The 24,771-nt window shown below is 43.5% G+C and overlaps 1 long non-coding RNA gene across 2 annotated transcripts; it reads left to right on the top strand.

Annotated features, from left to right (window-relative positions):
• The first annotated feature begins 1,229 nt into the window (after positions 1–1,229).
• Positions 1,230–21,105, top strand: LOC141985787 (uncharacterized). Of its 2 annotated transcripts, none has more exons than XR_012639017.1 (3): positions 1,230–1,482; positions 2,491–2,557; positions 20,817–21,105. It is a non-coding gene; the product is annotated as an uncharacterized LOC141985787 (long non-coding RNA). The 2 variants fall into 2 exon arrangements; XR_012639018.1 differs by lacking the exon at positions 20,817–21,105 and adding an exon at positions 7,376–8,393.
• Positions 21,106–24,771: the final 3,666 nt, after the last annotated feature.

The following is a 24,771-nucleotide window of genomic DNA, read 5'->3' on the forward strand; positions in this document are numbered from 1 at the left end:
GTCAGCATCTAGGGAGGGAAGGGAGCAAAAAGCAACAACATAACATACTGGGTAGAGATCTGTGTGGCTGTGCTGAAGGTTCAGACTGTTGTTGGCCTGGTTGGGAGTCACTACAACAGTGTGCAGAGGAGGGGAGGAGAGGAGCCATGCATGAATTCATGCAGGAAACTTATGGGGCTGTTATGTTGCTGTGGTATGGTGCCATGACAAATTAATGGCTAGGGTCTTAGAGAAGACTAGGTGCATAGTAATGATCTCAGGGTATGCATGCATCATAAGGGTTAAAAATACAATGAGGCTTTATAATACAGGGGCTGTAATTATACTATAGTTACGTGGAAATTAGAATATAAATTGTAACCTAGGTAGTTGACCTTTTAGTTACAGGATGGTGTACAAGGTGCATGTATCAAAGTACAGCTTGAGAGTAATTATATTGGTGAGTATTTAAATATGAAACCAAGGGGATAGTGGTAAGCAGTAGTTAAATTATATAGTTAAACTTCCAATTATATGAATTAGTGCTGATTATGGTATAATAGAGTATAACCCCAGTGTAAGTATAGTGTAATCACAGTCATCACAGTGCAGTACCTGTAATTACACTCTGGTTTATTATTAAGTGTAAAGACAAAAGAAATAAAATTCTGGGAAATTCCTATGCCTCCAAATTCATCCATCTGTTATTCTGTATTGGCATGATGCTCACCGACATGCGTAATATACGTCCCACCTATCTTTCTGCATCTCTCGTTGCAATATTTTTAATGCTGTTGCACCTAGTATTTTAAAATTAAGATGAGATCGGGGTGAAAGTAAGTCTAGGGACTTACCGATACGGGGCTGGGCTGGGGCCGGCTCTGGCCCCCGGAAGTGGCGGGGCCTCGGGCAGAAGGGGCGGGGCTGGGGGAGGTCAGAGCCAGCCCCGGCCCACCCTGTACCAGCAAGTGCCTCCTTCCCCCTCCCTGGGGTAACAGTGGCAGCCGGGGCCTCTGGCAGCGGTTTAAAGGGCCCTGGGCCCTTTAAATCGTCCCCGGAGCCTGCCGGAGCCCTGGGGAAGCGGCGGCGGGGCTCCGGGGACGATTTAAAGGGCCCAGGGCTCGGCCGCCGCTACCGCCCCGGGCCCTTTAAATCGCCGCCCCAGCCCCACCGCTGCTTCCCCAGGGCTCCGGCAGCGGGGCTCTGGCAGCAATTTAAAGGGCCGGGGGCTCCAGCCGCTGCTGGGAGCCACAGGCCCTTTAAATTGCGCCTGGGGAAGCCGATCCACCCCGGTACGGTGCACCGGCTCTTGGCGGTACACCGTACCAAGGCGTACCAGTTTACTTTCACCTCTGGATGAGATTAATACACTTTTTTGTCATTTGGGTTAAATACCAATAAATCTCCATCTGTACCATCAAATCTAACAAGACACAGGTGTCCCCCCGCCAGAAGAGGCAGGCATTTGAACCTTTGGGCACTTCCCATTTCTCTGTCTGAGCTGTATGTATCTGTCCACATTTCCACATGAAGGAAATTCCATTCCATAACATTCTCCCTACTTCCAATCCCTGGTCTCTCCCTTATTCCTCTCTCAAGCATCTAACATTCCTTTGTGGCAGAGATGGGGAACTCCTGCCTTTTGGTTTGGGCGGGTCTGCGCTGGTGTGACCAGCACTGGTGTGAGTAATGTGACTTCCAGAGCATATGAAGATAGACACCCCATCCTGGGATCAGGCCTACTCACCCCAGCTGTCTTCTCCCAACCACTTCCAATTATTTGTTGGCATCTCATTTTAAAACTGTATGTGATTATAAGTGAAATGTTTGCAGTCTCTTGTCTTTGTATGCCTAAGAAAGGGTTGGGGAAATTAGATAAGCCAAGCAGTGTCTTTCCTCAGAGCTTTCCCATGTAGCCAATGTGGTGTGGTGTGTGCTGGGAGACGGGACAAGCAATGAGAATGAGCTGTACCTCCTGCTGGTGGTGGTGCCCTTAAAATCCCAGTTTGCTTTGCAGGTGACAGATCCCTCCCCAGCTCCCAGTTAACTTCCAGCCCCAAGTTCCTTTCGGAGGTGAGCACCTCCCACCCCAAAACTTTTTCCATTGCATGTTATTGATTCCCCATCCAAACTCCATGCCTTTATATACCAATTGTCGGTGACAACTGGCACTTGATGTATTTTACAGATACCATGGCAATAAATATTCACTACAGCATGCAGTTATTTTGGATACTTATTCTCACAGTGATTTGAAACATGATGGGTTATGGCCACATAGGGTTATGTTCCTTTGTCCCAGTGGTATGCCCAAAGGTTAGTCCTGACTGGATGCTGCAGTTTGGGGTTCACTGGGAGAGGAAGGTTGAAAACGATTGCATTACAGTATTGCGTGCGTGCATGAAGAATTGGAACTAAGCACTTCACAGTAAAAAATAAACTGTAATTTATTTAAAAACAAATGTGAATCGAGTAATTTCTCTTAGAGAATTTCTCTCTCTCTCTTTGCAGTGGTACATAATCCAAGTTTGACTAGTTTCAGAGACGATCGAAGAGAAATGTGAGTGAAATAATGCAGGTGAGTGTCTGCAGCTCAATCTATGTAAAATTAAAATAGACATCGTAATTACATTGGATTTTTATAAGGCTTGCTATTTTCTTTTCTTAATATACATGTGTTGGCCTTACAAGACTGAATCACAATGTGCATTTCACTTCTAATGTTTCTCACACCTTTTGCTTATGCACCATTTTACTGTATCAAATATAAAAAGACAGAATTATGAAGCAGAAAATTCATAGAAAGATTGTCTTCACAGTCCACTCATTTTAATGGAATTATGCATACTATTATCACCATAATACTACTAATGCTTACAGTGCTTTTAAGCTCTAAAAAGATCTTTGCAAGAGTGGAGAATCATAATTATTCCCATTTTATGGATGGGGAAATTGAGGCACAGTGAGTCAAAGCCCAAAACTTTCAAACTTGGGTATCAAAAGTTAAGCAACTTCATTTATATTTAGGCACTTTAAAAATGGCCTGATTTCCAGATGTGCTGGGCATGCAAGGCTCCCAAGGAAATGCACCCACAATTTGCATAAGTGTTTGCAGCACTGTCCATGAGAACACTTGCCATATCATGACATTCATTAAGATGCTTGGGAAAGGGAATCTAGTGCAAATTTCTGATTACATTCTCACAGAAAATGATTACTAATTACTTTTGCATCATCATCATCGTTATTATTATTATTATTTATTATTTATTTTATTATTATTATTGTATATTACATTTTATATTTGTCATATATGATAGCACCCAGAGGCCCCTGTCGGTATCAGGGCCCCTTTGCTAGGTGTTATACAAACACATGGGAAAAAAACTCGGTCCCTGCCTTGAGCACAGCATTCTGCATACAAGTTGCACAGGGTTACTGTGGCCAGGCCAAGTAACATAACAGCATTGCTCATGTTTAGGACAGAAATGATAGGAATGCCTGCTGTGAAAAATAATTGAAAAGGAAGCTACATTTAAAAGTAATCAATTTACTTCTTAGGGTTAAATTTTTAGAGCCAATTTCTAGCCCTGCTTACTCTGCAGCACAGAGTCCTGGCAAAACTTCATGGCTTGGCCATGCTCCATGCCTGTGAAGTACTATTGGAATTTCAAGTAGAGCTGGATTCTCATAGAATCATAGAATGTCAGGGTTGGAAGGGACCTCAGGAGGTCATCTAGTCCAACCCCCTGCTCAAAGCAGGACCAATCCCCAATTTTTGCCCCAGATCCCAAATGGCCCCCTCAAGGATTGAACTCACAACCCTGGGTTTAGCAGGCCATTGCTCAAACCACTGAGCTATCCCTCCTCCCCTGAGGAGGGGGGAAATCACTTTTACACTGATATAACTCCGTTGACTTCAGTGGAGTTCCTCCTGATTCTCACCTGTGTTAGTGAGAGGAGAAGCAGGCCCAGGATGGCTCCGTGGCTGCTCAGTCCTGACTCCTATACAGGAAGTGAAATCCGTAGCTCTGTTCTCAGGGTGCTTTGTTATGTCATTGGGGGAGGAAGTTGCCTTGTTCTGTACTTCCACTGCTCTAAGGGGGGTGTTGGAATGGGAGGTCTTAGAAGCTGACTCACAGCTGCAGGGATCTAAAACGGGGTTCACATCTGGAACTATCAGCTAAGAGAGGCACAGGGTTTATTAGGGCAAAGATTCCCTTCTCAGGGAGCAGTAGGAGAAGAAAGACCACCTTTCCTCACCCCACCACAAACAGCTAGTAAGTGTTTTGGGTTTGGTTTTTGTTGTTGGTGTTTTAAAGATCTTACTATTGAGCCTCTCTCTGCTGTGCCAGCTCCACTGAGGTTACTGCGCCAAGCCTGTAGTAAACTCCACAGACCCTGTACAGAGAAAGAGGAGGAGGCTCTGAGGGAGGAAGCAGAGAGCCCATTTGCATGACCTCCATCCCCACTCCATCTCCCAAGTGGTTTTGCAGTTCCATCCCCTAGACAGACCGTGCACCCCCTGCACTAGCCCTGAATTGATCATGACTGGTTGGAGTTGCGTAGAGCTGGATGACATTAGACAGAGGGATTTTCTGCACCATGTATCCCTGCAGAATGGTAGGCCAGCATTTGGCCCCCAAAAAGTAAGAACGTGATTGTGCTGAGTAGGCCCAACCTGTAGCAAGGGGGCAGTGCTGAGCTGCACTGCCCAGAGGGAAAGCATCGGGAGTTAGCAGAACGTTCCTGGGTGTGCTCAGCTGCACGTCCACTGCTATACCTTTTTGTGGCTGGTGCCTATGGCAGGCAGAAGCACAGCCCTGACTCCTCCCCTCCCTCGCCACCCTGTGTTGGGGGCACTGGGCACCCCAAAGGGAGTAGGGAAAAAGAGCTAGCTTCAATTCCCAGAGTGCAGGGACTTATGTGGGCTGCACAAAGAAGCTTCTTACATAGTTGCCCCTACCTCACCATGCACTTGTGCAAAGAATCCCTGTGACAGCTGTTTACTTTAAAAAGTGTGCTGATTTCATGTATCAAGCTATTGCAATGAGGTATTTTTAAACACAGTGTCAGTGCAGATTCCTTATGGTGTCACTAGGAGCTGTTCTTAAAAAACAAGTTAAAAATGTTGACATTGACGTTAAAAACAAAGGGGAAATGTTCACATAAATTAAGAGTTTGAGTTTCAGCAAAACAAAGAAAAAGACTCGTAAGAGGTACAGCTAGGCACCTTATAATCAGATATGAGAAACGTTCCAACCTTAACGCCTGGGGTACCGAGGTGCTGCATTCTGGCATACCTACCTATCGAACTTCCTATGCTGAGACCATTACCGGGATAGATGAGTGCTTTTGTGTCATGTATCCCATGCTGGCAGTATCTAGGCACAGCAGAGTGAGTTAACAATGGAGTGACACTTCCAAGCGGGTCCCTGGCTGCTACTTTAAAATTGTTTCATGTGAATAATATCTTCAGAGTGGCCATTTCTGTTTCAGACAACAGAGCCACACACCCCCACAGCTGACAGCTACATCTCTCCCACTATAGAATACATTAAAATGTTGACATTCACTGTGCAGAGTTGTTAAAGTTATCATGGTATTTCCCATCAAAGTATAGAGAATGCCACAAATAAAGTGATAAAGGTAAATACCACAAAGTGGTAAATGTCAAGATTTTAATGGCACCCACTGTAGAAGCTGTTTTAAACAGCTATTTTCCAATGAAAAATTTCACTGTTTACTCTTCTGGTTCTTGAAAGTTGATAGGCAGTGTTTACTGAAATTAATTGTACAAAGCCACCAGCTGAGAGGTATCACATAGAGCGGCCCTTATATACCCCCCTCTTCCCCGACAAACAAATCTTTACATTTATCCTGATCGCAAAAGAACAGTCTATCATGGCTGATATATATTCATAGATTCTAAGGCCAGAAGGGACCTGTGATCATCTTGTCCGACCTCCTGCATAAGACAAGCTATAGAGTTTCCCCCAAATAACTCCAGGTATGCAGGAGCTCAGCTAATGGAAGTAGGTGTGCTAGCTCCTTTGGGGCCTGATCCAATGGTCATTGAAGTCAATAGGATATTATCAATTAAATCCAAAGGAGCTTTGGATCGGGTCCATATACTGTCCCTTGATTAATGGTACTTTTGACCCTTGTTTCCTTAGAGGTGGAGCTATAACACTCAGTTTAAAGACTGTTCTAGAATGGAGGGAAAACTACGACAAATGGAATAGTTAATTACTGATAAATAATTTTCCCTTTTTGGATCCTGCCTTATGGCTAAATTGAAGTGCATAGGGGCACAGGAATATAGGATTTTCCACACTGGATTAGTTCAGTCCAGTATCTTCACTCTGACTGTGGCCAGGTGATTTCGAACGTGGTGCAAGAGACTTTGCAGCGGAAAAATATGGAATAACCTGCTCACAGAGAAAGCTTCTTCATGGCCCTATGTCAGTTAGAGGGTGGCTCATGCCCTGAAGCATGTAGGGTTTTATTTTTCAATATTCTTTACCCTTTGTAATGTAAATGTGGATAGTCTCATTATCCATAGACATATAAAGTATCTTATGCTCAATCCTGACCAGTTCTCTAAGAGGGTAACACAACTACAGGGCTCAGGCCTGCTCTCAGTGAAGTCAATGACAAAACTCTCATTGTCTTTAGCTGTGAAGGATTGGGGCCATAATGTAAGTACTGCAGTGTCTGAAGTTGCTTACCAACACTGTCTCTCCCTGACCGCTAATTAAGCAGAGCCTTATCAAAGGACACCCATTTGCAAAGGAAGGGAACGTCCCATCATTTAAAGGGACAGTGGTCATTAAATGTAAATGAGAAGGTAACAGGAAGGCTGTGTTCTATTAGCACGCATCATATCCCATGGTGATCTTTTTTTAATTATAAAACATTAAACTGATTGCATGCTGCTTTGCTGTGTACTAATCACAAAGGCTATCCTTGGATAGTGAAGTGTAATTACAGGGAACCATATGTATCTGTTCATTCAATGTCAATGATTTCACCGTAGTTAGACATGGGAAATACAGTGCTTTACAAAGGTAATATTTAAAATTGATTTAATTGATCCAACTGTCCTCAGTTGTTTTAATTATGGAGCAGTGTTTGATTACTTAGACTTGTTTCTGCTAGTGCAGGCTCTAAAAAGGTAGAAATGTGAAGCATTCTGTACAATCATCCATTCAGTGTTCTGTGCCCTGTCACCATTCCTTCATGGAGTTGAAGTTCTATAGGATAATTCTCAATACTCATTTTCTTGAACTTCTCTGCATCTGAATCTTCAAAACTGGACAAATTGTGGGGAATTAATTCTAAATTAACCATCTCAAACCTGTTGTTTTTTTTTAAATTGGACCACTCTGCTCAGAAGATTAATGAAAAATTCATGAACTACTAATAATGATTATCAGCATATTTTTAACACTGGATGACTCTGATACCTGCCCTCAGTGCTACTATAACGATCCTACTGTAGTTGCTGGATGCTTTCTCCCTCCTGCTTACTCCTACACCCATGTGACAGAGTGTACAAACCCCACCCTGGGAACAGAGGGTTAAAGATCAGCTCTGGGCCCAGGAGGCTGTGCCCAGCCACATCTGCTGGGTGTGCTCACAGTGGAGGTGGAACTGAAAAGGATCAGCAGAGCTCAATCACAGCAGTCAGTGCAAGGGAGCAGAACTGCACTGGTTTCTTCTTCAGGACTACAGCAGGAGCCCCATGCTGCTAGGACCAGACCTCAATGCAGAGCTGCAGGCTGCCACTGGAGAGACAGCAGAGTGCCTACTTGTGAGAGAGGGAGAGGAGCCTCTGGACCCCTTTCAGTTCAAGTCAGTTGTCAGCTCCCCACCCCATTGGGCCTCTGGAGAGGTAGGAGGTGAACTAGGAAGTCACCAAGAGTGCTGGCTTGGTGATACCCATGCCAAGGCTGCACACCTGAACAGTCATCCCCAGGGCCCTAGGTTGGAATCCAGTGGAGCAGAAGGTCCCGGGTTCCCCTACCGCCAACCCACAGACTTGAGCCACTAAGCACTTCTGCCGACTCACAGACTTGAACCACAACAGGGGATAGTCAGCTACTCCTCTGACCGCTACGGGACCACCCACATCACAGCCCTCCAGGTCCAGTACATGAGGATTTGTGCTACTCCATCCCTTTCAGACTTCCTTTTGGCTCTCTCAGCTTCTGGCTCCCACTCATAGGGAAGAGCATTCCAGACCCTAAGGCTCCCACCTGCGAGTGTGGCTCTTGCACATGGCTTCTGGTGGGTGTGGCAGGGAGGGAGAGTCTTCCCTCTGCCTCTGAACTATAAAAAATGTAAACACAGGGAATGAAATTTAAAAACTACCTTCTTCAGGAACTGAACCCACATGCCAAGACTTTCTATACACAAGCACATTGGAGTTGAAATGGAGATGCAAGTCCATTCATATGCATGCAACTTTGTGCACACAATCATTTGTGCATTCTGTAGCACACTGCCACTTATGCATAGTAATGATAGAACCTACAAATGGAAACCCCATTTATGCTTGATTTGAGCTTGAAAATTAGGGTTTGTACTTATTAATTCTGTCATCTGGGCACATGTGACAGTACACAAACTGTGTGACAACGACGGCACTCACAAACGTGCATGCATTCAGAAGGACACCATACCTTCAAGATGTGTCCTGTTATGTCTCAGGAGAGGTAACAATGACCTCTTCGTACTTGATTGGAGGTGCAGCAGTATTTTATGAGTTAAGCCTTCTATCTTACTCTGCACTATTGCAGCTTGACAGAACCATATACAGGCATGTTAACACCAACCATAACTTTCCAATAGAATAAAATGAGCCAATGAAACTGAGCATTTTCTGATTTCATCTTGGTGTAATAATCCTTCATCTTGGTCTTTTTATTATGGAAAGAACCTTTGCATGAAAAAATGAATTTGTACAATGCCCAAAGCAAACTAATACAGATGAAAGAAGTGACTATGCATTCCTCGAAATAGCTGAATTACTGGACAACATAGGCTCAGTTTCATTTAATCTCTTTATCCTTCCAAGAGTTCATTGTAATGTACTCCATCAGCAATATTGATGGTTACGGGCTGTTCAGCGTGAAAGAGCTCATAGAGAATAGGGTGGCTGAGCTGAAGGACAAGATGGTCTGGTTTACAAATAGGTGCAACTGTGTGTAGTTAGTTTACTACTGAAGGTGATTCCCCCTTCGAGCAGAACTGCGTGAACTTTAAAATTCCTGCTTCAGTGTTGTCTCTGCAGGACTTTGACAGCAAAGAATATCAATAAATCCTCAGCTGGCAATGGAGTGAATATCATGTTTTTCTTAAAAAGAAAAGGAGTACTTGTGGCACCTTAGAGACTAACCAATTTATTTGCGCATAAGCTTTCGTGAGCTACAGCTCACTTCATCGGATGCATACTGTGGAAAGTGTAGAAGATCTTTTTATACACACAAAGCATGAAAAAATACCTCCCCCCACCCCACTCTCCTGCTGGTAATAGCTTATCTAAAGTGACCACTCTCCTTACAATGTGTATGATAATCAAGGTGGGCCATTTCCAGCACAAATCCAGGGTTTAACAAGAACGTCTGGGGGGGGGGGTAGGAAAAAACAAGGGGAAATAGGTTACCTTGCATAATGACTTAGCCACTCCCAGTCTATTCAAGCCTAAGTTAATTGTATCCAATTTGCAAATGAATTCCAATTCAACAGTTTCTCGCTGGAGTCTGGATTTGAAGTTTTTTTGTTGTAATATCGCAACTTTCATGTCTGTAATCGCGTGACCAGAGAGATTGAAGTGTTCTGCGACTGGTTTATGAATGTTATAATTCTTGACATCTGATTTGTGTCCATTTATTCTTTTACGTAGAGACTGTCCAGTTTGACCAATGTACATGGCAGAGGGGCATTGCTGGCACATGATGGCATATATCACATTGGTGGATGTGCAGGTGAACGAGCCTCTGATAGTGTGGCTGATGTTATTAGGCCCTGTGATGGTGTCCCCTGAATAGATATGTGGGCACAGTTGGCAACGGGCTTTGTTGCAAGGATAAGTTCCTGGGTTATTGGTTCTGTTGTGTGGTATGTGGTTGCTGGTGAGTATTTGCTTCAGATTGGGGGGCTGTCTGTAGGCAAGGACTGGCCTGTCTCCCAAGATTTGTGAGAGTGTTGGGTCATCCTTCAGGATAGGTTGTAGATCCTTAATAATGTGTTGGAGGGGTTTTAGTTGGGGGCTGAAGGTGACGGCTAGTGGCCTGGGATATTCTATCTACTACCCAAGATCCATAAACCTGGAAATCCTGGGCGCCCCATCATCTCAGGCATTGGCACCCTGACAGCAGGATTGTCTGGCTATGTAGACTCCCTCCTCAGGCCCTACGCTACCAGCACTCCCAATGTGATATATGCCATCATGTGCCAGCAATGCCCCTCTGCCATGTACATTGGTCAAACTGGACAGTCTCTACGTAAAAGAATAAATGGACACAAATCAGATGTCAAGAATTATAACATTCATAAACCAGTCGCAGAACACTTCAATCTCTCTGGTCACGCGATTACAGACATGAAAGTTGCGATATTACAACAAAAAAACTTCAAATCCAGACTCCAGCGAGAAACTGTTGAATTGGAACTCATTTGCAAATTGGATACAATTAACTTAGGCTTGAATAGAGACTGGGAGTGGCTAAGTCATTATGCAAGGTAACCTATTTCCCCTTGTTTTTTCCTACCCCCCCCCCCCCAGACGTTCTTGTTAAACCCTGGATTTGTGCTGGAAATGGCCCACCTTGATTATCATACACATTGTAAGGAGAGTGGTCACTTTAGATGAGCTATTACCAGCAGGAGAGTGGGTTTGTATATGTGGGGGAGGGGGGGAGGGTGAGAAAACCTGGATTTGTGCTGGAAATGGCCTAACTTGATTATCATACACATTGTAAAGAGAGTGATCACTTTAGATAAGCTATTACCAGCAGGAGAGTGGGGTGGGGGGAGGTATTTTTTCATGCTTTGTGTGTATAAAAAGATCTTCTACACTTTCCACAGTATGCATCCGATGAAGTGAGCTGTAGCTCGCGAAAGCTTATGCTCAAATAAATTGGTTAGTCTCTAAGGTGCCACAAGTACTCCTTTTCTTTTTGCGAATACAGACTAACACGGCTGTTACTCTGAAACATGTTTTTCTTGATCGTCATCATCATCATTTATAATTCTCTTACTGATTCTGAAAACAAGGGTATATGGGCCAGATTGTGACTGGTTCTTGAACAGGCATGTGAGTGAGGAGATGCGCAAGAATCCACTTACCCTCTTGTGTGGCTTGCAGAAGAGCCAATCACAAGGATAACCCTTGCTACCTCCAGGGTTCCAATCACCCAGAAATCACCATGGTCCTGCCTTATCCTGAGCTGTGACCTATAGAATAGGGGCCTTGCACTGCGGGACCAATAAATGTGGCATTCTTACAGAATATGAGCCCTGCATGCACAATGAGCAGCCCCAGAAGAGACTATGCCCAGGGATGTTGAAGAATTGCACCATCCCCTACATGAGGCGCTGTGCAAATGGCACAATCTAGCCCTATATCTGGAAACCCAGGGGTAGATTCTGATTTTAGTCTGGGGTAAATGAAAAGTAACAGCACTGAGGTCAGTGGGCCAAATTCTGCCCTGACTTGCCCATTACGTAAACCCACTGAATTTTGTTGGGCTTGCCCCATGTGTAAGCCTGGACAGAATTTGGCCAGTATGAGTGAGATCAAGATCAGGCCCTTAGTATTTATGGAAGGAAACATATTTGTTATTGTTTGAGCTTTTTTCAACTTAAGTCAGGGATAAATCTGTCCATTAACAACTTCACTCAATTGCCTGAAGTGGCAACCGTGCTGCCATAAACCTCAATTCATATCTGCGACTGGCTGCTAGCCAGTTCTGACATCATTATGTTAATGGTCATGAAATATCAAGAATCACTTGCACCTTGAAAAATGTTTGGGGGAAAAAAAGAATGACTAAACAAGGCTTTGGGATTATGGATATATAGGTGACTCAATTTAAAATCCAGAACTTATAACTGAAATGAAGGTTAATTATACAGCATATCCTGTGCATATACAGAATACTACATCATCTCTATTAGGAATTTAGATACATGTTTGTTATAAGCAGGGAATATGTGATCATTTATGTCTGTAAAGAACTGTATACATTTATCGTGCTATATACCTGATTTTTATTCATTCATAATAAATAATGATAATACAAAATAGCACGGTAGGTACTGAAGAGATGTGAGATAGGTTTAAATATCTATTAAGGAAAGAGACCATGCTTAAATACAGTGGTTTAGAGGTCACAAAAGATCTCAGATAGTTTGTTATTCATTTAATCCGAGTGCAACTATTATCAGATTTCCTGGGTAAAGCTGCCATTTGCTGAAATTTCTCAATCCCTGGTGCTTACCATTACTCATTTGAATATACATAATTTAATGCAGGTTTTCTATTATTTGTATCTAAACATTCTTGTGGAATTAGGCTAAAAGGGTCTTTGAACATTAAAAGTGCCCTGGATCATGTATTTAATTGCTTCTCGGTTATCTTCTGTTTTGAAAATATTATAAATGCAAGGAAAAGGAACACTTGGTGTGAGAGACCATAAAGAGTGCAAAAAGTATTGCAGAGTGGCAGAACAATAACAACACTCTTAAGCTGCTAATAATCTCAGAACTGCTAGAAATGCTTTCTGCATTCCATGTTCCAAAAAAACCTCAATACACTATTAATGATAGTTTCTATCCTCAGGATCTACAGTGGTGCCATCATTATAAGGGTGTCAGAAGCTGAATTCTCCACATGCTTCAAAAAGCTGTTTAGGACTCGATTTTGGAAATGCAGGGCTTAACTGAGTACTCTTAGCACTGGCACCCATGGGGGTGAGGCAAAGGTGCACTGCCCCAACCCAGACTCCAGGAGGCCTAATGTGAGGGAGTGCACCTGTTGCTATGTGCCTTAAGGGAGTGCTGTCAGCTCTCCTTTCCACAACCTACCTATCTGGGGAGGAGTGAGAGCAGGGCCTGTGACCTTGCTTCTTCCCTGCCTCTCCTCACTCATTTTTTGGGAGGGATGCTTGGCTACTAGCACTAGCAGTGGCAGTCAGATCCAGTGCTTGTGCTCAGGTGAGGGCAAGGTCTGCAGAGGAGTGTAAGGAAGAGAAGCTTCTTGTATGGTCAGAGCCTGGTCCTGAAATGCTACAAAAAAAGTTGGTAAGTTACTTTTAATGAGAAAGTCAGCGCTGAGAACTGGGTATGATAGCAATTTCCATAAAGAGAAGGAAAAGCAGTTTACTCGCAGTCTATCTTACATTTTACATAGTAATGACTCTCCAAACTAGGACAGATTATTATCCGCATTTTGCAAATGTGGAAATTGAAGCACAGACTTGCCCAAGGTCACACAGTGAGTGAGTGTCAAAGAAGAGAATAGAATCTAAATTTCTTGACTCATAGGTCATGTTTCATTCACAAAGCATCCTATACATTCGCCCACTAGGATGATGGCAAATCATGGTTGTAAAATGGCTACAGTATATCACAGGCAAAAAAAATCAAACCTTTGGGGCTTGATTCACCACTGCCTTAATGCCACTTTCCCTCCAGTGGAGTTATACCAGTGCAACACTGGAGGGAATCAGTATTTAATTAGAGGTTTCAGAGCAGCAGCTGTGTTAGTCTGTATCCGCAAAAAGAACAGAAGTACTTGTGGCACCTTAGAGACTAACAAATTTATTAGAGCATAAGTTTTCGTGGGCTACAGCCCACTTCATCGGATGCATAGAATGGAACATATAGTAAGAAGATATATATATATACATACAGAGAAGGTGGAAGTTGCCATACAAACTGTAAGAGGCTAATTAATTAAGATGAGCTGTTCTCAGCAGGAAAAAAAAACTTTTGTAGTGATAATCAAGATGGCCCATTTAGACAGTTGACAAGAAGGTGTGAGGAGACTTAACATGGAGAAATAGATTCAATATGTGTAATGACCCAGCCACTCCCAGTCTCTATTCAAACCCAAGTTAATGGTATCTAGTTTGTATATTAATTCAAGCTCAGCAGTTTCTCACTGGAGTTTGTTTTTGAAGCTTTTCTGTTGCAGAATTGCCACCCTTAAGTCTTTTACTGAGTGGCCAGAGAGCTTGAAGTGTTCTCCTACCGGTTTTTGAATGTTGTTATTCCTGATGTCAAATTTGTGTCCATTTATTCTTTTGTGTAGAGACTGTCCGGTTTGGCCAATGTACATGGCAGAGGGGCATTGCTGGCACATGATGGCATAGATCACATTGGTAGATGTGCAGGTGAATGAGTCCCTGATGGCGTGTCTAATGTGATAAGGTCCTATGATGATGTCACTTGAATAAATATGTGGATAGAGTTGGCATTGGGCTTTGTTGCAATGATAGGTTCCTGGATTAGTGTTTTTGTTGTGTGGTTGCTGGAGAGTATTTGCTTCAGGTTGGGGGGCTGTCTGTAAGCGAGGACTGGTCCCCAACTTTTACCTTCTGTAAATCAGTTAGTAAGCGAGAAATCCCACCCAACTCTCGAATCCTCCACTGCTTGTTTTTCCAAGTATTTCATTCTGTGAACCATCATGAAGGTTCTGCAGAATTCTCATGATCTGCAGAGCAGTTTGAGAATCACTATGTTAAAGAGCCCTTTCTCTAGTATTTTGCAAGCTACTCACTACTAATAAAATCAGGTGAAGTGTGTGAGGAATCAGGACAGTAATCAGAATCATATGATTTTAATATCTGATATTTCATGACCCACCAGCACCAGAAATACTTTGGCTGACCAGCAGAGACACATTCAGGACCAGTTAACTTTCCAAGTGCTGGTCAATGAGCACTGATTGGAATGAAAAATGCCACTCCTTTTTTTTCCCCTTCCGTGTTGCAGGCTTGTCTACTTTAACTTGCAAGTTCTTACTGGAGAAGGTGTTGGAGTAGATCAGAAACAACTTTGGAAATAATTACGGGATCATTTGGAAATCAGTGCAGGATGACGTTTATTGACATTAGAACCTCTCCTTCATTCCGAAACATTAACAAGAGGTACATGTAGCATTTTTCAAAGGACAAGAAGAGTTCCCACTTTGCTGGTATCACATTTCTGAGGCGCTACCTCTTACATCTACCTCTTACAGCTTAGTCTAGCCCTTGTAGAGAGGACAGGCACCCATCCAGGGCCCTGGCTCCAGAAGACACATAAAGACATCAGCATCTGGGGTTTTATTAAAAAGTATGTTTCTAGGCCTCATAGTTGCCAAGGAAAACTTGAAAACGTGCCCCAAGATCACCAATGCACTGATGCCTCCATAGAACCAGAAACAACCTTTTAAAGAGGTGTGGACTGCCCTGTTCATCTCAATGTCCTGTTAACTTTGTAACCTGCTGCCACCAGCTCTTCATGATTCTTCTGGGGTGGTGTCAGCAGGGTCCTCAACACATTGTCTTCTGTTCGACTGAATAGGGAGCCCTCCTTTCTCCAGGACAGACCCCTAATGCAGTGAGCACTGCTCCAGAGGAGGGGGTCCCAGCCTGCCTAAGAATGAGGGCGGGAGGCCTCCCATCAGCCCAGCAAATGATTCTTTTGTGGGTGGCCCCTGACATAGCATTCCCAAGCAGAGGTGGGGTCCTGGCACACGGGTGAAGCCAGAACCACCCACAGTTATGCCTACAGCCCCAGATTTCCTTACTCCTGCCTGGTTTTCTACAAGTGACTCCATACTGCCCTTTCATGTGCATGCACAAATTGTACATTTTAAAATAAGCTATAGCACCTGAGTATTGTGGGCCAGGATTGAAGCTCAGAACTTCAGGATTCTTCATCACACTTCCTTCAATGAACATCTCATTCTTGTGGATTTATCTCTGAATAAACTTCCCCCGGAAAACCTTTTCAGTGATGTTTGTAACCCCCATTCCTTTCACATTATTCTCATTTTGGAAGCAGTACTGACCTTCAGTACTAGCAAAGTGAGTGACCGCTTCAGACACCTCTCATTTGAAGGGCCACATCCTGTGAAAACTTGGTCACTCACAGCCAAGTCTGATCCCCTTCTCTGGTTGTAGGACCCAAGGAGGAGGGAACAATTTGTTACTCGCTCCACAGTGAGGCTAGCAGGGCAAACTATTCTTAGTTTGATGTCCTCTCTCAGCTGCTTGGGGTTACACTACTGGATTTGTGCTTGGAAGGCTTTCCCCCACAGAACCTATCCTCATCTCTGTGGATATGCAATGGGGTGTTCACCCCACACCACCCCTGAAAGGGCCAAGGTGGCTCAGAAGGGGCCAGTTAATCTTATAGGCTGCACCTATATGCACCAGAGGGAGGCTGAGCTTGTGTACAGCCAGCAAAGGAGAGAGCAGAAGAGGGCTGCAGGGAGAGAGTCTGAAATCACCCTCTGAGCACAGAGAGGTGGGTAGGTGGAAACCCAGATAAGGGTGGGCAAAAAGCCCTGAGATTCTACCTGTGCAGGAAGGGATCACCCAGATGAGTTGGAGGGGGAAAAGTCTGTGGAAGGCAGAGTAGGAAGAAGCCCAGGGAAAGAGCAATGAGAGTTGCGATTGTGTAAACTTTGGCTGCTGATGGTAGAGTCCCTGGTCTGGAACCTGGAGTCACAGAAGGGCTTGTGTTCCCCTATCAGCCACTGGGAAAGCGGCCTGGACTTGGACTTGGCACAGATGATTGCCTGTGATAGCGTCTGGACAGTTTGTCTGGAAGTGCTTTGATACCCTGGAAGTGAGTGAATCTCGTCAAAAGATAATTTAGCTTATTCTAATGACTTTATTGGGCCAAACCCAGAGGCCTATGGTCAGATTATATTCCTCTATCCTCTTCTTAAACAGGCAAATGCTCGCTGATTTAGATGATAGCTTGTCTTAGTAAGAAAGTGAGCATTTGGTATGCTGGCCTCCTTGGGAGGGTTGGCTGAGTAAAGACTGAATAAAAAATGAAGCAAAAGCCACCGTATCTGTTCTTTGTAAATGGGAGTCTCTGGAATCAGCAATAATATAAAATTATTTGTGTGTGTGTGTGTGTGTGTGTGTGTGTGTGTGTACGTACCATTCCCTTATCATACCAAGAAATCTTAATGTACGTTACAAAGATGTTCAGAGCATTAATATTCTGCCGTTCTAAGCTATCTTGTTTCAGAGAATTCTATTAAAAATAGCATCCTCAAAGTACTTCATCTTAAAAACCACAAACATTACAAAGGAAAGTATTCTACAAGAGCAACGTGCTATGTGTCCTGCAGAAAATGGAAATGAAATATTAGGTACTGGAAATTGCAATTATGAAAGACTCATCCTGGTGGTTTAATGACTGGGTGGAAGAACATCACTGTCCCACATTCTGGTCATCACACAGCCTGAGGCACAGGGTGTGTGGCTTGAGATCTCTCTGGTGGGATTCGGACACCTGACAGGGCTGCTTCTAATATTGCAGTAGTTTCTGCATTGCCCGCGCTTCTGTTCTGCAAGAGGCAGTGGTGGATGGAGCACAGATTCAGTGTACTTGGCCTCTCCTTGTCCTTACCCTCTCTTCATGTGACCACATAATGTAACCCTATGAAGCGGGGCAAGAGGTGGTCAGCAGCCAATATCCAGAAGAATATGTAAAAGGCGGTAAATCGGCCCACTTCTCTGAGCTGAAAAGCAAAGACAGAAGTGAGTTGTGTTTGTTACAGAGACACCACAAAATCTCAGGCTAAGATTTAGTGAAGGTAAGGTGGATCATTTGTAAAGAGAATAAAGAAAACGTGTTGTCTGGAGAAACTGGGACTGCAAAAATGTCCATGTTTTACTGGTGACTTTAACATATATTGCTCACTGAGCTTCCATGCTAACAAAGGTGTCTGAGCTACCGCAAGGTTAAAAACACAGTAAAGAGGCTTTAGTTTTTCCACAAAGTAAACTTGCTGAGGTCAAGCCCAGGTGGGGGTACAGGGTTGACCTTGGCGAGTTTACCTTGCAGCAAAATTAAAGTGCGTGGTCTTCACTGTGCTTTTTACCTCGGAATAGTTCATGCATGTTAGTTACGCTGAGCTAAAAATATGCATCGTTTAGCAGTGAAGACAAGCCTGTCATTGATGCTAAGTTAGGAATGTGCATGTTCAGCACTATGCATTACACTGCAGCTTTATTTTGTAATGAAAGCGAGCAATGAATGTTCATTAAGGCTTTCATGGAATATGGTTGGCTTAATTTTTCTACATTTTTCTCTTGTTAGTCATAGTTGAAGTATTAAGATTGGCATTTTAAAGGCACTAAAGCGATAGTTATTTAAATCAGAACATAGATCTCCCCTTTAAGTACTGATGAGAAGGGCAGACACTTACTAGTCTTGAAGCATCTGGTTATTAGGCCTATATTTTCCATTTATAGCTTCACCATTATATTTTATTTTGCAGTTTGTAGATATTTGAGAATTAATGTTCAGATGGTCCTTTTGTTTTGGATTCAATTCCAGGTATGTGGCTGCATTTCAAGGTATAGTCTGATAATAAACACAGGGCAAGGGAACAACAGGCACCACTGTTTATTCCGTGTTTGGTGGATGTTCTTTAGAAAAAAGTTTACAAAAGTTCTGAACTGCAGAACAAAATATTAAAATCCCAGAACTGCAAGAGTTATTTTGTACTCTCTGGGCCAAGTTTTTAAAAGAGCTCAACTCTCACTTAGGCACCAAAATACGTGGCTGGATTTTTAAAACAGGTCAGCATGTTCGGTCCTGGACTTTCTGGAAAAATCTGACCATACATAACTCATAGTGGGAACTGTTAGAGTTAGGTCCTATGATGGTGTCCCTTGAATAGATATGTGGTCAGAGTTGGCACTGGGGTTTGTAGCAGGGTTTGGTTCCTGGGTTGGTGTTTTTGGTGTGTAGTTGCTGGTGAGTATTTGCTTCAGGTTGGGGGGCTGTCTGTAAGAGAGGGCTGGCCTGTCTCCCAAGGTCTGTGAGAGTGATGGGTCGTCCTCCAGGATAGGTTGTAGATCCTTGATGATGCGCTGGAGAGGTTTTAGTTGGGGGCTGAAGGTCACAGCTAGTGGCGTTGTGATACTTTCTTTGTTGGGCCTGTCCTGTAGTAGGTGACTTCTCAGTACCCTTCTGGCTCTGGCAATCTGTTTCTTCACTTTACCAGGTGGGTATTGCAGTTTTAAGAATGCTTGATAGAGATTCTGGAGGTGTTTGTCTCCGTCTGAGGGATCGGAGGAATCTCTTTGGTAACTCAATAACAGACCTAAAAGTGGCAATTCTTCAACAAAAAAACTTCAAAAACAGACTCCAACATGAAGCTGCAGAACTGGAATTAATTTGCAAACTGGACACCATCAGATTAGGCCTGAATAGAGACTAGGAGTGGTTGGGTCATTACAAAACCTAAACCTAATTTCCCCAATACTAATTTCTCCCTACTGTTACTCATACCTTCTTGTCAACTGTCTGTAATGGGCCACTCTCTTCCCACTTCAAAAGTTATTTTTCCTCCCTTGGTATCCTGCTGTTAATTGATTTAACTTGTTCGACTGACCTCGCACTTGATAAAGCAACCCCCCATCCTTTCTTGTGTTTATACCCGCTCCTGTATTTTCACTCCATGCATCCGACGAAGTGGGGTCTAGCCCACGGAAGCTTATACCCAAATAAATTTGTTAGTCTCTAAGGTGCCACAAGGACTCCTCATTGTTTTTGCTGATACAAACTAACACGGCTACCCCTCTGAAACCTTTAATTATTCAGTATTTTGAGATCAGTCTTGTAAGGTGCTGACCACTTCATAAGGGATGCTGGTTGCCCTCAGCTCCAAATAACATCTATTAATCTATCTAAGGACACGTCTACATGACAGTCATAGGTCGATCTGTGTTAGGTTGACTTACATCCACTGCAGTAATTCCTAGGTGGTTGATGTCCACACTACCCTCCGTCTATTGGTGTGCGGGTCCTCACAAGGAGCGCTTCCACAGACTGAAGAGGGGCAGTGTGGGGCACTAAAAGCCAGGGCTCTCTACTCTGCACAGCGCCCCCCCCCCCCCCCGGAGCCCAGCTGCACGAGCACCGACTTTGTCATTTTCCTGGGGGTGCTTGACTCCCGCTCCTCCCCAGGCCCTGCCCCCACTCCACTTCTTCCCCCAAGGCCCTGCCTCATCCCACGCCTGCACCACCCTCACCCCGCCTCTTCCTGCTCCGTTCCGGCCCCTCGCCCTCCAGCTCCTCCTGCCTGCTGCTGAACAGCTGATTGCGGCAGGCAGGAGGTGCTGGCACTGGGGCGGGGGGGGAAGGAGTTGATCAGCAGGGCCTGCCAACAGGTGGGAGGCACTGGGCAGGGAGCAGCTGAGCAGGGGGAGCTGCCAGTAGTTGCTGAGCACCCACATTTTTTTTCCGTTGGCACCTATGCCCAGCTGCCCCCAGCTCCATGAAATTGACAAGTCAGCCACCAGTAACTGCATTGCCCTAATTACGCTGACATAAGCCCTATGCCTCTCACGGAGGTGGAGTTATGATGTCGGTGTGGTAGGGCACCTAATATGACAAGGCTGTAGTGTGTACACTGACATAGTTAGGTCAACATAAGCTGCCTTATGTTAACCTAACTCTGTATGTAGACCAAGCACTTAGATGACTACTATCACCGTAGTATCTGAGAACCTCCTAATCTTTAATGTATTTATCCTCACCACACTTCCCTACTTCACAGAGGTGCTATTATCCCCATTTTACAGATGGGGAACTGAGGCACAGAGAGATTAAGCGACTTGTCCAAGGTCCCACAGGAAGCCTGAAGACCAGAAGAAGAGTTCTGTGGAAAAGAGAAGAGTGTCTCTTTCACCAACAGAAGTTGGTCCAATAAAAGATATTACCTCGCTTGCCTTGTCATACAGGAAGTCTGGCAGAACAGGGAATGGAATCCCCGCCCCTGGCTTGTAGCTGAAACCTGCCATTTGGAGATGAAAATGGCCTTCCATGTATTACTGTTAGATTCTTTCTGTGTATTGGTCAAGGAGTTTGTGGGGGGAGGGAGAGGAAGGATGACACTTTGGAGCCAGTTCTTTTCACTGGTGATTTGACCACTACGGGGGCTGCTGCTTTAACAGCATGCTATTATCACTGGCGGCTTTGTCGTTTTGTTTGCGTGTTGCTTTTACCCGCATTTGGGATTGTGTTGTAAACCGATTGAGAAGTTGATAGATATCGTAATCATCGGTTTTTGCTACCCTTTATTCAATAGCTGTACTCCCAGAAAGGACACCATCAAGTAAGGAGGCTAAGCCTATGACAATTGGCAGAATGTCACGGTGCAAAAGTACTGCAGGTCATCCAGCAGCCTGGAAAATTAACATTTTTTGTTCATTTTAAATATTTCAGTTTTATTGCCTGACTTCACAAGCCTTTGCTCATCTGAGTGGTCTGCGTTCACACAAGTAGACCCACTGAAAGCAAGAAGTTTAATTCTCCTCCAATTTCCACTGATTTTATCCTGACTTTCTCATTGCCTTCAGTGGGCTTACTCCTCATTTACACTGTGTAGGGGAGAGGTGAATCAGGCCCAATGGAAATATTCAAATAAAGATTTGCAGGATGAATCCTAAATGTTATGACCAGAGCAAACTTGCAGTATGACTGTATGGTCCCATAACCTTCACTTAGTTTTTTGCTGTTCTTCATCAGGCTACTCTCATTCCTGGAGTATCTGGTGAATATCAGAGCTACCGCCGAACCTGAAACAGCAGAGGGTGACCAGGTCCTACAAGATCCACCTTACAACAGACAGGCTGAATTGTGAGATGTTTATTGCTTGTGTTCCACTGGTGTCTGCTGTGGAGCATGAGCTGCTTCATACAGCTCTGGTGGTAGCTTGATTTCCATGGTAGTCTCGATGTCACACCAACTGTTGCGGCCCTGCTGGGGAGTATCCTCTGTCCACGGCTCACCTAAGTCTCTGCACAAAGTCACACTCCAGTTCTGTACACATGATCTGTTCTCATCCTCCACCCCCACTCTCAGGAGATTGAACTCCTTCAGCAGGCGTAGAGGAGCAGTTTGGATTCGATGGAAGGCAGGGGAGAAAGTTGTACCCTGAATCTTTGGACATGCAGCAGAAGGGCCTGATCCAGTGGCTTTGCAGAGAGACTGGGGTTGTTTTAGTTTGTTTTTTGTTTTTTGTTTTTTGGGGTTTTTTTTTTTGCTTAAACTGGCTCTAGTGCATACAAACTATTACGTTCTACCGAATGAGTCCTTCAAGTTTCTGGTAAATAGTAACTTATTCTGTCTTCTGAATCTCCTGATATTTTCAAGATGAGCAAAAACATCCCTACAGTTGTGTACATTGAGGATAGTCCCATCCAGCCATATAATGCCACTAATCACTGAGGGACTTCGTGTGAAGCTGTATCCAGTCTGCAACTTACTCCTTAATAATAGAACAGGAGCATAATATATTGCTCAGTATAAATATTTGGAGTAGCAATCCTCTTGGCCTTGATTAAACTTTTTTTACTAATAGTACACCAATAAAATAAATCTTGGCATCATCTCTGACTAGACACTGTCCAAACGCACCGTAATTAAAACAGAGTATAGGTTCTGTTAAGTAAATGAAGTCCATTTGGTTCATCGTAATTTCCAGTGTTGCAAATTAATATAATAATGACAACTATGGTTGTCACTGACCTGAACACCAGTGGTTAGTCATCACAATTAATCATTATGAATACATAATTCATAGTGATCAATTATGTTTGACTGTAGGATCATAGTTGGACACTCCAAAAGGCATTAGTAATTGTCCAAAAGCTATGCAAATCAGGCTCTCTTTTCCCATTTGAATGTACTAATATCAGCCATTACTGACACATGTCTGGTTTTGTTTGGACCTGTTTCATTTGCATTAACCTTGAAAGGTGAGATTTCGGCACAGATATGCAAATTAAATAAATGACCTATATTAATTTCATACTTGTGTGCACTTGACACAGTGTTGGTATCTTAGTTGGCTTACATAGAAAAAGTGGACTGTTGAGTTGGGTCTTAGTCAAAAATGCAGACTTTATACTGTTAATATCCTACAGTGTCCTCTCCGATGAAAAGCATGACACACTTACATCAAGTTCCTAAATAGAACTACTACAAAAAATCCTTCCAGTCCCTCTGGGAACATACAGACTATTATCATAGTGGCCAAATGCATTTAAGAAAATAATGATGTTAGATAATGTATACTTGAAGCATCTTTATTCGCCTGTGAAATTTCCATATTTTCTCCTGGTGTCGGAATCTGAGTGTTGCTTTGCTCATCTATTCTGTTCTGACTCTGCCCCTGTGGAGCGGTGGGTCTAATTTAAAGTAAACTAAACTTTTCAGAACACTTGTCTGTTGCTAGATCCTCCTCACCATATTTATTTTTCAAAACTCTCCACTGACCTATCTACCTCTTTGTCCAGCTTGTGCAAGAGCAATTAAACATATTAGGGGCTGGTTCAGAATGCCTCCCTATACTGCTGTTCTGGCTAAGTCTGCTTATCCACCTTTGATGAGGACTATTCGTGCATGTGCCATTGCATATATTGGCATGTCAATCCACCGTGCATGTGGCTCCAGATCTTTAGGTAGTGATTCAAAAACATAAAATATGCAGAAAAACAGTGAGATGGTTTTATTTTAAATGGTAATTAAAGGAAGTTTTATGTTTTCCCATACACCAATGGAAAACACATACTTCAGTATAGATTAACGTTTAGCTTAGACTAAGGAAAATAATGAGAGAGCACAATGTGTACCTCCTCAGTAATAAGCTGCAGCAACTCTTGGAACAAAATAGTTGTTGTCAAGAAGGTTAAAGGAAGTACACAGATATACACCCCAAGCAGAAACACATTGCAAAGAGTAAAGCTCCAATGAACTAAAAGATCCATTGCAACAGCTGCCAACTGACCCAATACAATAATGGATCTGTAAAAGCATATATTTTTATTAACCAAATACAAATATTTTTAAAAGAGCACTCCCCTCTTAAATTCCCCCAAGATATGAATGTCTTTCCACAGGTAGCTTTGATGCAATTACAATATTCATTTATTTGGTTTCAGTAGCATCTGATCTCTGAATAGCGTGCACATCATTTCTTGCTTGAAGGACAAGTGAAAGTCGGTAGGTATTTGCCTTAAAACAGGGCGGGGAACAGGGAGCCAGCCACAATGAAGTACTGAATCCAAAATTAATCTCCGGAACCACAGTTATTATTTAACCCTCATATTTTTATCCAGAAAGGTTTCTTTTTTTTTATCCTGCTGCTGAATTTTTTTTCCTGACCTTAAGCTTCATTCCTGAAACAATGTTATTTTTATCATACTGCAGTACCTATCCTGTGGGAAATCACTCCACACATTATCAAGGACACGAATGCTCTTTTCAGCTTCCGCTCTTTGCTTGGCCATGCATCTCTCCTATTCAGTCCATGACAGTTTCACCGTCCATGATTTCAATACTCAAAACAGATGCCACTGTAGCAAATTGTTTCTTCATATAAGACTGACTATAACTATACAAACTCTGGAATGCCAGGGAGCCAAGGATGGGGAAGAGGTGCTAACTAGACACTGGATATAGACCTCGTCTATAAGCTCTGGTTGGGAACCATTTGATTAAAACAGGACAATGCCACCTACCTTCTCCTGCTTC

Source organism: Natator depressus, chromosome 4, assembly GCF_965152275.1.
Source record: "Natator depressus isolate rNatDep1 chromosome 4, rNatDep2.hap1, whole genome shotgun sequence".
Lineage (NCBI taxonomy): Eukaryota > Metazoa > Chordata > Testudines > Cheloniidae > Natator > Natator depressus.